Source organism: Dendronephthya gigantea, unplaced genomic scaffold (genome assembly GCF_004324835.1).
Source record: "Dendronephthya gigantea isolate DGI-Jeju-01 unplaced genomic scaffold, DenGig_1.0 000126F, whole genome shotgun sequence".
In the NCBI taxonomy this organism is placed as follows: domain Eukaryota; kingdom Metazoa; phylum Cnidaria; class Anthozoa; order Malacalcyonacea; family Nephtheidae; genus Dendronephthya; species Dendronephthya gigantea.
The window spans coordinates 519,723-530,292 of record NW_021163136.1 but is presented as its reverse complement, the minus strand read 5'-3'; the positions used below and the strand labels follow the sequence as shown (position 1 = coordinate 530,292).

Here is a 10,570-nt window from a genome sequence, read left to right as displayed (position 1 = left end):
TAGCCTGTGAGAAACACTTTTGAAATCCATTCCATTTAAGGTGATCCTAGGTTGAAAGCAGTGTTGATTGTGACGTAATTACCGAAAAGGTCTATTTATTGTTACATTTTATGGGCAGACAAAGTAGTTTGAGATGGCATCTGCAAAATCCAACTTTAAACAGCTGGCATGAAAATATTGCAAGCAGTTATCACATCCAATCCAATCTTCGCGGTCATCGTCCTTACAAACTTTACAAATGCTTGTGTTTCTCGTAAATCAAAGATATCAGCACTGTATAAATTTATTTAAGTATTCAATTGCCTTTAGTTATCAAACCTCTCATGAATTATAATGGTTAAGCGCGAGAATAAGTTGCAGCCTGAATAAGTAGTAAGTAAGTAATTTGCGAACATGTGCACAGTTTGTTTGCAACTCCTCCCTAGAGTCGTGATTTATCATGAACATCGTAAAAGATAAATACTTTGCTTTTGACAAGATTGGTGGAAAAAGTTGCAAGTCACTTGATATCAAACGATGTGTAACTCTAATTCAACATCAATACCGGTTTATAGTACTTTTTTCATCCCGAATATTTTTGACAATATCCCTGAATCAGATAATAAAAAGCATGACATGCAATGCCTACGTTTCGTTCGTAAAATCAGAAGGCTTAACCCCCCTACCATAATGACTGGTCCCTAAATCCTTTTGTTTAGACTTATCAATTAGGTCATGACTTATTTAAATAGCAGCGTATTTTCGCTCATAGAAATGCGCCTAATGCAACCTGATGCACCTACTTAATTCAATGCATTTGTCTACTTTGTTTACTTACTCGTGAATGTCATCGTAGCAAGAACCAAATATGACTGACGTGAGTCTTTCCCTTTCTTTCACCATATCAAATGACCTATTTATATCCGACCCCTCACATATGCACTTTGCAAACTTAGGAAAGGAAAATAAACAGATCTATTAGTATGCATAAATTATTGTTATACCATGGATAATTAAAAAAAATAGTTACTTAACAATCCATGGTGATACGTCATGAATTTTATATAACTGATCATACTTGCACGTACAACATAAATAATGACACCACAGTTAAAACTGTCTTGCTGGGTGAAGTGAACTGGTTCAACACATGGCCAACATTGGGAGTGCTAGCCAGTTTTCTTGTCTGCGATATTACTGCAATATATAATAGATCAAGAGGTAGTTAATAGTACATGTGTCTAAACTCAGATGTGTCGGTAGAGGTTTATAGACCACTTGAGGCATCTGTCATTTTGGGGACGATGTTATTGTTTTCAAATCTATCAGTATTTTAAAAGGCGTGAAATGTTTCTGAATTGAAAAAAACGCAAAGAGGAACAGGACTTTACCATATTTTAGCAAAAAAAACAGGGGAGTTAAAAGAGTAGCTGCTAATTAGTAAGCTTCTCAAGTGTGACGTCACACGAGCTGAGTCATAGCAAAAAAGTGCATATTGCTACGAAATTGTACTTGAAACAAAAGTTACATGTATAATACAGCTTACTATGCGCCTCAGCATGACCGATAATATTGTCATCAAATGTTTCAATCTAAAAAAAAATTGCTAAAATAATAAATAGTTATATCTTCTATATGCACCACTAAACATCAAGTTGCATTCCATGTATTGCTGATGCAAATCTGGGATAAAGCTCTCAACTATCGTGGTTGCAATGACGTACACAGATTTATCCACTGAACGTGGCAAATATTCATATTTGAACAACTTGTTCATGGCCTCCGTTCCATTATTTGTATTTACCACGTTTACTGCCTGCTGTTGCCGAAAAGCACGCGCCCAACGCGAAGAACAAGAAAACCAAGTGCTTTCCACGTAATCCTTTACCTTTTGGTTTTTGTAAAGAGGTATTTTCTTAAACATTTCCACAGCGGCCGAAAACTCGTGTTAAAATTGGCGTAAGAAATCTTTTGCATGTGGCGCAGGAACATTTCTTGTTGCTCAGAAGACAACCCGTTTTTCTTCGCTTTGGACCATCTTTGCATTGCCTGGATCCTATGGAAGTCACAAATGTACACAGTTGTAGTTGGAAACTGTTCTTCGATTGCACCAATCTCCGCTGTCGAGTAGTCAACCATGAAATATTTTGGATTCCATTTGGGGCTCCAAGCCTTTATTATCCCAAGGGCCTCGCTTAGTGCTTTTTTTTCCTCCGTCTGGCACAGAAATTCTGCTATCACTTTGTAGCCAATATTTGTATGGATGCAAATGAAGAAAAGTGGTATGGCATATTTAGTTGTTTTATACGTGGCGTCCATCAGAACAAGCTCATTTCCGTACCTTTCAAGCAAACGTTGTTGCCAAGGCTCTTGATGGACAAAAAGGAAGGTTTTCTCTCCAGGCTGACGTTTGTCGTCATCTTTTCCGGTTGTTTCTTCTCTTGTTTGGTAAAAAAATTTTGATGTGGGGTCCTTTGCCTGCCACTCTTTGATCTTGCGTGCTAGTGATTCCTGGTCATCGCTGGAGGATTTCAATGAGGAAATTGCTCTACCTATGTGGTTGCGTAAATCTTGGCGGCAGGGATAATATCTTCGGTTGGTCTTCTTTGGTCTTTGGCTATCTGGAACATCACGAAATAGATCGTTTACGACGTAGCTGTCAAGCCAACGTTTTACTTCGGTAACTTTGGTTATATTATTTTTGACCAATGCATAGATTTTCTCCACTACCCTGGAGTCAACGTATTGCCCAATCGATGACAATGTGGCGACAGGATGATCGTTGTGAGCAGAATTAAGGGGTATTCGCAGAAAGTGTCTCGTTAATCTGCAGATGTTGCTTGCACTCTCTCCAGAAAGTGCCTCATTCAAGGTTTTAATGATTGCCTGTTTCGCCATTTTAATGCTGTTTTCGAATGGACACTTTGCTTTATCCACAAAGTAGTCATCAAAAATGTCAATGGAGCGTATTTGCAAGGTGGCTGGGCAATCAAGCTTCTGAGTGTTTTGTAGCCTAAGACGCTGTTTCTTCGCGTAATCATGCGCCCCAGCTTGGTCTGAAGGTCTCCCCCCTCTCCCATCCTGCAATTAAAAAGAGCTTTGTTGTAATTTTTTAGAAGTTTGTCTTTAACACATCCATGCCACATATTCTAACTATCTCGTAATTATTTTTTTGTTTACACATTACCTTAGTTGATCCATGGATACAGTGGCGCATCTCTATCCCCTTAACAGAAAATGGCTTTCCGAAGAACTGTGTAGGGATGTGTCCTCGTTTGTCTTCAAACACGACATGATCTGTTATGATATTTTAAGAAATACCTTTTTATTTTAGCTCCACGCTCAACAAGATATTATCTAGCACTGTTTGGTACCTGTAGCCTTTCAGAAAACCTTATCCTGTGTCCTGGCTATGCATACGTGCCGCCCTCATTGCGCTAATGGTATAAGAGAGCTTAACGTTTGAGTACGACTACGAAATGTCAGTTTTTAAAATCAATGAAATCTGCCACTATGAAAACATATAACGTACACGATTTGGCTACTGCGTTTAACTTGGTTTAATTAACGTTATGCAAAATGATGTATACTAAAAAGAGCTGATGATATTTACAGAAAAATACTGTACTGATTTTAGTAACTAAAAATCGTACTGATTTTAGTAAGTAAAACTAAATAGGTTTTTTAAATAGTAATAGGTAAACGACTAAACGTAGGAAAGTCAGTATAATTGACAAAATCAGATAAATTCAACAATATTCCAGGTTGAACCTACCGGCACTTGTATATCTCTTATGGTGCTTATACTTCGAGTGTGCTTCAGATGTCATGAAACTAGTAGAATTAATCGCCAACAGCCTGTCTAATAGCTCCTCCAATTCCTCCTTTGTTCCATCGAAAAAACCCGTACAGTAATTGTTTTCTGCTAAAACGCCTTTGAAATGTTCCTTTAGAAAAGCTATTTCGACATCCCGCATCGATTTTAATTCCGCCATGTTGTGACAAAGGGAAAACCCTTCCTTAAAAATTTGCGCGCTAATGCAAACGCGTGCATAAATTATCATGTCTGTGATGTTAGGGGATATCAATGGATATATAATTAAATATTTCAGCTGACAGAGAAACTGACGGGCTCACCCTCTCTCTCCGCCCGTGGGATAACGTTTCCCAAACTCAACACTGAACCCAGTTTACTGACCGTTTGCACTCTTATTGTCACATTGAGCATTATTTTTCAGACGATTTATTCGTTTTCGTGGACCCTTGGGCACAGGTATGGGTCTTCCACAACCATCAAGGAATCTAACTTTGTTTTGTACTACTTGTCCTAGGTCCACGATAATTTTTACTGCTTTTGAGAAGCTTCTCGATTTTTGATGTGATACCCGATTGTGATACATCACTTGTTTTAAACCGAACAGTTCGAGATTTACCTATGCTAGAGCTATGAGATGCACTCTCTGAACTGTCCGCCATTATGCCTTTAACTCAGTACAAAATTGAACGTATGTAAGATGCAAAGCATCGTAGGTGCATTCATGTTTGTATGTTATATATCATCATACAGAACGAGAGATCATGTTGTGTAAACTTACAGTGTTTTCATAGGCGAGTTTACAATCTGATAGATGTGTGGCAAATATGATGTATAGCTTGGCAGTTTGTTCAGTATTGAGCAGTCTGTTTTAATTGGTTACAATAAATCACTAAATGAATGTTTACTATTCCAGGTCAACTGCTAATTATGCATAAAATTACAGATTCACTTGGCTAAGTCTAATTTTCCTTTTTTTCTAAAAATTTTTGCCATATGATGAAAAAAATACTCAATATATTTATTATAAATTTCCTAGGAAATAATGTTTTGTTACGATACGACATATTTCATTTCACTTACCTCCTTCGCCATAACACGATTTCAGCCATATTTTGTAAATTTGATCGCCGTTTTTCGCCGTCCATCGCAAGCACCATCCAAATACTGTACTTTAGAACGATTCTGGTGGACTAAAGAATTATTCAACCAATTTTCGATGGGTTTTGAAATAGTGCCATGTAATATTTTTTCATTTTTGTGTCCCTTGACATTTCATCAATTATGTCACCATTGCCATGTCTCGTCGCCTTTCTGCATGATAAATGCCAGTTCTTGATCCCCAGCTGTATTTTTTTACAGCATCGATAAATAATTGATAGTACAATAGCAGCTATCCAAAATTTAAAAGCATTTGTCCCACTTGAAAGTAAAAAACCACCCCTCGTTTATCAGGAATGAAATTCAAGTGTGAAAGATTCAAAATAATTTGAAAGTCTTGCGCAAACTCCGGGACGAGCCCTCATGGATAGCATTCCGGGGGGGGACGAAATTCAAGCATACATTTGTTCACAACCACAATCAGTCAACAACCCCAGTAAAATTTGTCCGTTTTTGCTGTTAATATTTCTCATAACAAAATTAACAAGTCTCCGCGTTTAAATTGCATTTTCTTGCTTTCACAAAGCTAAAAAACAAAACAGAAATGTATTCGTGAAAATAGCCCCCCCCCCCCTGCAATGTTGCCCACAAGCATTTGTTGTGAAGTTTGCGCGACACTTTAAAATTATTTTGAATCTTTCGCACTTAAATTTCATTCCCGATAAACAAGGGTGGTTTTTTACTTTCAAGTGGGACAAATGCTTTTAAATTTTGGATAGCTGCTATTGTACTATCAATGAATTATCGATGCTGTGAAAAAAATACAGCTGGGGATCAAGAACTGGCATTTATTGTGCAGAAAGGCGACAAGACATGGCAATGCCGACCCTGGATATTTAAATATTTAAGTAACTGTTACACGGGTTCCTGATGACTACATTCTATAATCCTGAACTACGCTCAAGGTGGACGTAGTCAATGGCAATCAACTGGAACGGAGAAGATGTGGTTATGGGGTGGAGGGGTTCACGGGTGGGAAGTACTGGTCGTTTGTCCTTCAAGCAATGGCAAACCCGATGGATAAAGTGTTGAATGTCTCGCCTCATATATGGCCAGTAGACGCGTTCTCTCGCTAGTGCTAGAACTTGCTCGACTCTGAGGTGGCCCATATCTTTGTGTAGTTCCTTGAGCACTCAACGCCGCAAATTCTGTGGGCAAACCACTTGTGACCGGTGGTACAGGATACCGGAGTTAGGATCTAGATGCATTTTTGGCAATTCGAACAGAAACCGTCTCACCTCGGGGCTCTCACGTTGTCGGTCTCTGGGAGATGGGATTTGTCGAGATTGAATTACTTCTTTTACACACTTGATGCTGTGATCTTTGTCTTGTTCCCCTGCTATTTCTACAATTTTTATTTGGTTACAACTCGGGTTGAGAAAAGCACCATTGTCATCTAACATTCGTTCTCTGGTCGTGAACGAAGTCAGCCAAATCGCTTCACCACTACCCAGGGCACAAATGGACGTGATAGATGCGTGAAGTTCTTCCTGCGATACTTTCCCAGTGCATGACGACATATATTCTTCGAAATGTCCGGGAAATCTGGATAGGCTGTCTGCATCTGTGTTACTTCGACCAGGACGATATTTGATATCAAAATTGAAGTCTGAGAGCTCACCGACCCATCGCAGCCCTGTGGCATTAAGCTTGGCTGTTGTGAGGACGTAGGTGAGGGGGTTATTGTCGGTGAACACTGTGAATTTCAGACAGTAGCACAACGTAATCACGAAACTGTTCGGTTATAGCCCATTTTAATGCCAGAAATTCAAGTTTTCCTGAATGGAGATGGTAGTTCTTTTCTGCCCGGGTGAGTGTTCTAGACGCGTATGCGATGACTCTCAAATCCCCTGATTGTTTCTGATAGAGCACAGCACCCAGCCCGTCTTGCGAGGCATCTGTGTGTATAATGAAAGGGTCGTTATATTGTGGATACGCCAGAATAGGCGGAGACGTTATCCTTTCAATGAGAATTCCCAAGGCGTTTTCATGCTCGTCTTTCCACTGTATTGGTGCTTTAGATGGTAGTTGACCATTGGTGTCCTTGTTGCTTTTGTTTTTGCTTTTCAACACCCCCGTTTGCAACGTTTTGTCCCCATTCAGCAGATTAAAAAGTGGTTTTGCAATCTTCGAAAAATTCTGAATTGGCCGCCGGTAGACGCCGAGTAAGCCCATTATCTTGCGAACTGCCCCAACAGTTTTTGGCGTAACTCCCTTAAGCTTTTGAACAGGTTCGGTCGCTTTGGGGTCCATTTGGTATCCATCTGCCGATACTATTCGCCCTAGGAATGACACCTTGTTCTTGAACAAATTACACTTCTTTGCCTTTAGCTTTACACCGTAACTTTTAAGCCGCTGAAGGACTTGTCGCACGTTTTGTACATGTTCGGTAAATGTTTTCGAGAAAACGATAACATCGTCCAAGTATGGGATACAAATGTTATCTCTGAGGTCCCCCAAACAGTTCTCCATAAACCTCTGGAAGTTTGCAGGTCCATTTGTTAAACCAAATGGGATTCGGATCCATTCATATAACCCCCAGGGGGTTATGAAGGCTGTCAGAGGTTGGCTATCTCTGTCCATGAACCCTTGGTGATATGCCTTCCCCTGGTCAAGCACACTAAACCACTGATTTCCCCCCAGATTGTCCAAGGTCTCTTGGATACGCGGTATTGGATGGCGATCGGGAATGGTTTTCTGGTTCAGAGCTCTGTAATCAACACACAATCTTAATCCCCCATCTTTCTTTCGTACACAGACAACGCTGCTAGAAAACGCCGACTTCGATGCCCAAATAAAGTTTTTGTTCAGTAGATCTTCAATATATGACTTTACCTCCAGATGCAGCGCTCTTGGAATTGATAGATAGTTCTTTTGTATAGGCTGTTTGTCCACTAAGTTGATGTTCATTTGAAGCTCTTCAATACAACCAACGTCTTCGTCGTCCACTGTGAACGCATTCGCTTCCTCACATAACATTTCGATCGCTCCTTTATGTTGTTCTTCTGTGAGACCACTCAAATCGACTTCAGGTATTTTAGTCTCAACGCTGTCCTCATATAATGGTTGTGATACCGCCTGTTTATCTGGTTGGGGTGTTATCAGTCTCCTTTGAGGCAAAAATAATCTTCTGGCAGATGGTGAGGGCTCTGATAAGGAAGGATTGGGGGTCTTCTTTTGTGTCCTGCGTAATATTAGCTAGGATTTGATAGAGCTCAGTCGCACTCTTTTCATGGAAATGAAAGCGAATTATTTTTCTGAGCTTGGGCAAGGTCAGTTTAGAGACACTTTCCAGATAACTTCGCAGAGGGAGACCAGGCTGTACCTCCCGGATCACTGCATTAACAATTTCGGGTTCCGAGTATTGCTTTCTTAGACCAGCTTCGATTTGGGATATCAACAACTGATACCCCAACTTATCCTTCTGACCGGGGTCACCGATTACCCCTTGTATTTTAAAATCACAGTGTAAAAGACTCGTCTCCAGGCTTGTGACAGGTATTTTGTAAACATTCTCGGCTTGACTAGAACTTTTCTTTGCAGCCCCAGTTTCCTTTGTAGACTTCTTTTGTCCACTCCCCAATTTAGACTTGACCACTTGTTGTTTGCTTAAGAGTTTGTCAATTTCTTCCTGCAATTCTAGAACTTGGATTTCTTCCTTGGATTTCTTGCTACTGCCTGGCTCTTCTGGGGGTTCCTTCTGGCTTTCTAACTCTCCACTTTCTTGTTCCAGGGGGAGTGGACCGAGAAACAATTTAATGCTGTTAAGATAGTCCACAATCTCAGCTTTATCGCTTAAGCTGGCGACTTTCTCTTCGATATCTTGCCATATAACCTTTAGAATCACAAACCTACTCTTATCCTTAGTACTGGCTTCGTTAATCTTCATGTCCGTTGCTAACTTTAACACATCTTCTATTTGTAGAGTAAACATTTCTGACTCTAGTTCGATCATCTTTTCCTCGACCTCCGAGTCAGCCATTTCGCTTTAAAATGTATTATTGCCGTACTTATAACTTACACAATTCAAACAAACATAACAATGTACCTTTCGAATGCAAAGTTGCAGCTGTATGAACAGTAAATCCGTTTAAATCTCAATGTATTCTGTCTCCAACTACACCACTCATATTACGTTTCGCGTTCCTGCTTTATCGTCGGTTTGTTTTGAGGAATTTCACTTTAGAGATTTCCCGCCTGAGCCCCCAAAATGTTACACGGGTTCCTGATGACTACATTCTATAAGACTTCAGCTCATCAAACGTGGTTAAAAACACTTTTATTTCTTTTTATACGGTAAAATCTCGCCGAAACAGAATCTCTTTTTATTCGATGTTATATTATCTTACATGTGCTTTTCTATGCCCGCAATACTAGGGTGTACTCACCTATTTCTATACTTAGTGTAACTCATATTAAATTACTCATCTTACATAACCAACCACAACTATTAAGCATCTGTTAGTTAACCACTATTTAAAATATATAAATCATCTATTACCTACCCTTTTGATATCATTAAAACTGAAATTTTCCCAGTTTGAAAGTGAATCACAATTATAATGCTCTAGAAAAAATTAAATGATAAAATGAAAATTAAATTAAGTCATACAACTACAACCTTTCTAAATACTTATGCACGTTACTCAACCCCGTTACCCCCTAACAACTACACCACTAAGGATTCCTTTTCTTTCATTGACTAAATACACAAACAGAACGTTAACAACAACTACATTGTCTCTTTCGACGTACAAAGTCTCTTCACAAACATTCCCCTAACCGAGACTATAGACATCGCACTAGACCGTATTTTTGCACACCACACTAAGCTCACCATCAACAGACAGGATCTCAACAAGTATTTACTATCGCAACATCCAACACACATTTTTTATTTAACAGTTCTTTTTATGATCAGACAAGACAAGGTCGCAATGGGTTCGCCATTAGCACATGGACTGGGCACATGTCCACATGGACTGGGTACTAGACTTCATCTCTTGGGTCAAACTTACACAATTTCAGACCTGTCAACTCTCCCGGTGCCGCCGGGAGACTCCCGGTTTGGGATTACTTATCCCGGTCTCCCGGTTTGGACGCCTTTTCTCCCGGTTGCATGTTGTAATTGTTAGAAAGTAAATTAGTAATTAATACTAATTTCCTGAATAGATAAAAGTGGCAAAACGCTTTTGCGAAACGGTAAACGTGTGAAAATTATGCGAAATACGAAATAAGTTTAAAAATGTTTACACATAATTTAATTTAAAAAACTTTAAAAAGTGTTTATATTGCGCTAAAACTATAAATATTCTAAAGCGCAGTTTACAATTTACAACCATTGTTATCTAACTTATATAAAATATATATGTATAAAAATATATCTTTACAGAAATCCAAAATAGTAAATCATAAAGCTAAAAACTACAAGTCTTTCTATTACCCGAAGGCCTTTATAAACAAAAAGGTCTTTAAATGTTTCTTAAATGTTAAAACATTAGAGATTTCTCTTATATTAAGAGGCAAGCTATTCCACACAACAGGACCAGCTTTAAAAAAAGCACGGTCTCCAAATGTTTTACAAGTTGTTCTAGGAACAACGAGTAGTTTCTGCCC

At 39.1% G+C, this 10,570-nt stretch overlaps 1 pseudogene; it reads right to left on the bottom strand.

Moving 5' to 3' along the window:
- Positions 1-1,585: 1,585 nt before the first annotated feature.
- Positions 1,586-3,950, bottom strand: LOC114535829 (annotated as a pseudogene).
- Between the last annotated feature and the right edge of the window lie 6,620 nt (positions 3,951-10,570).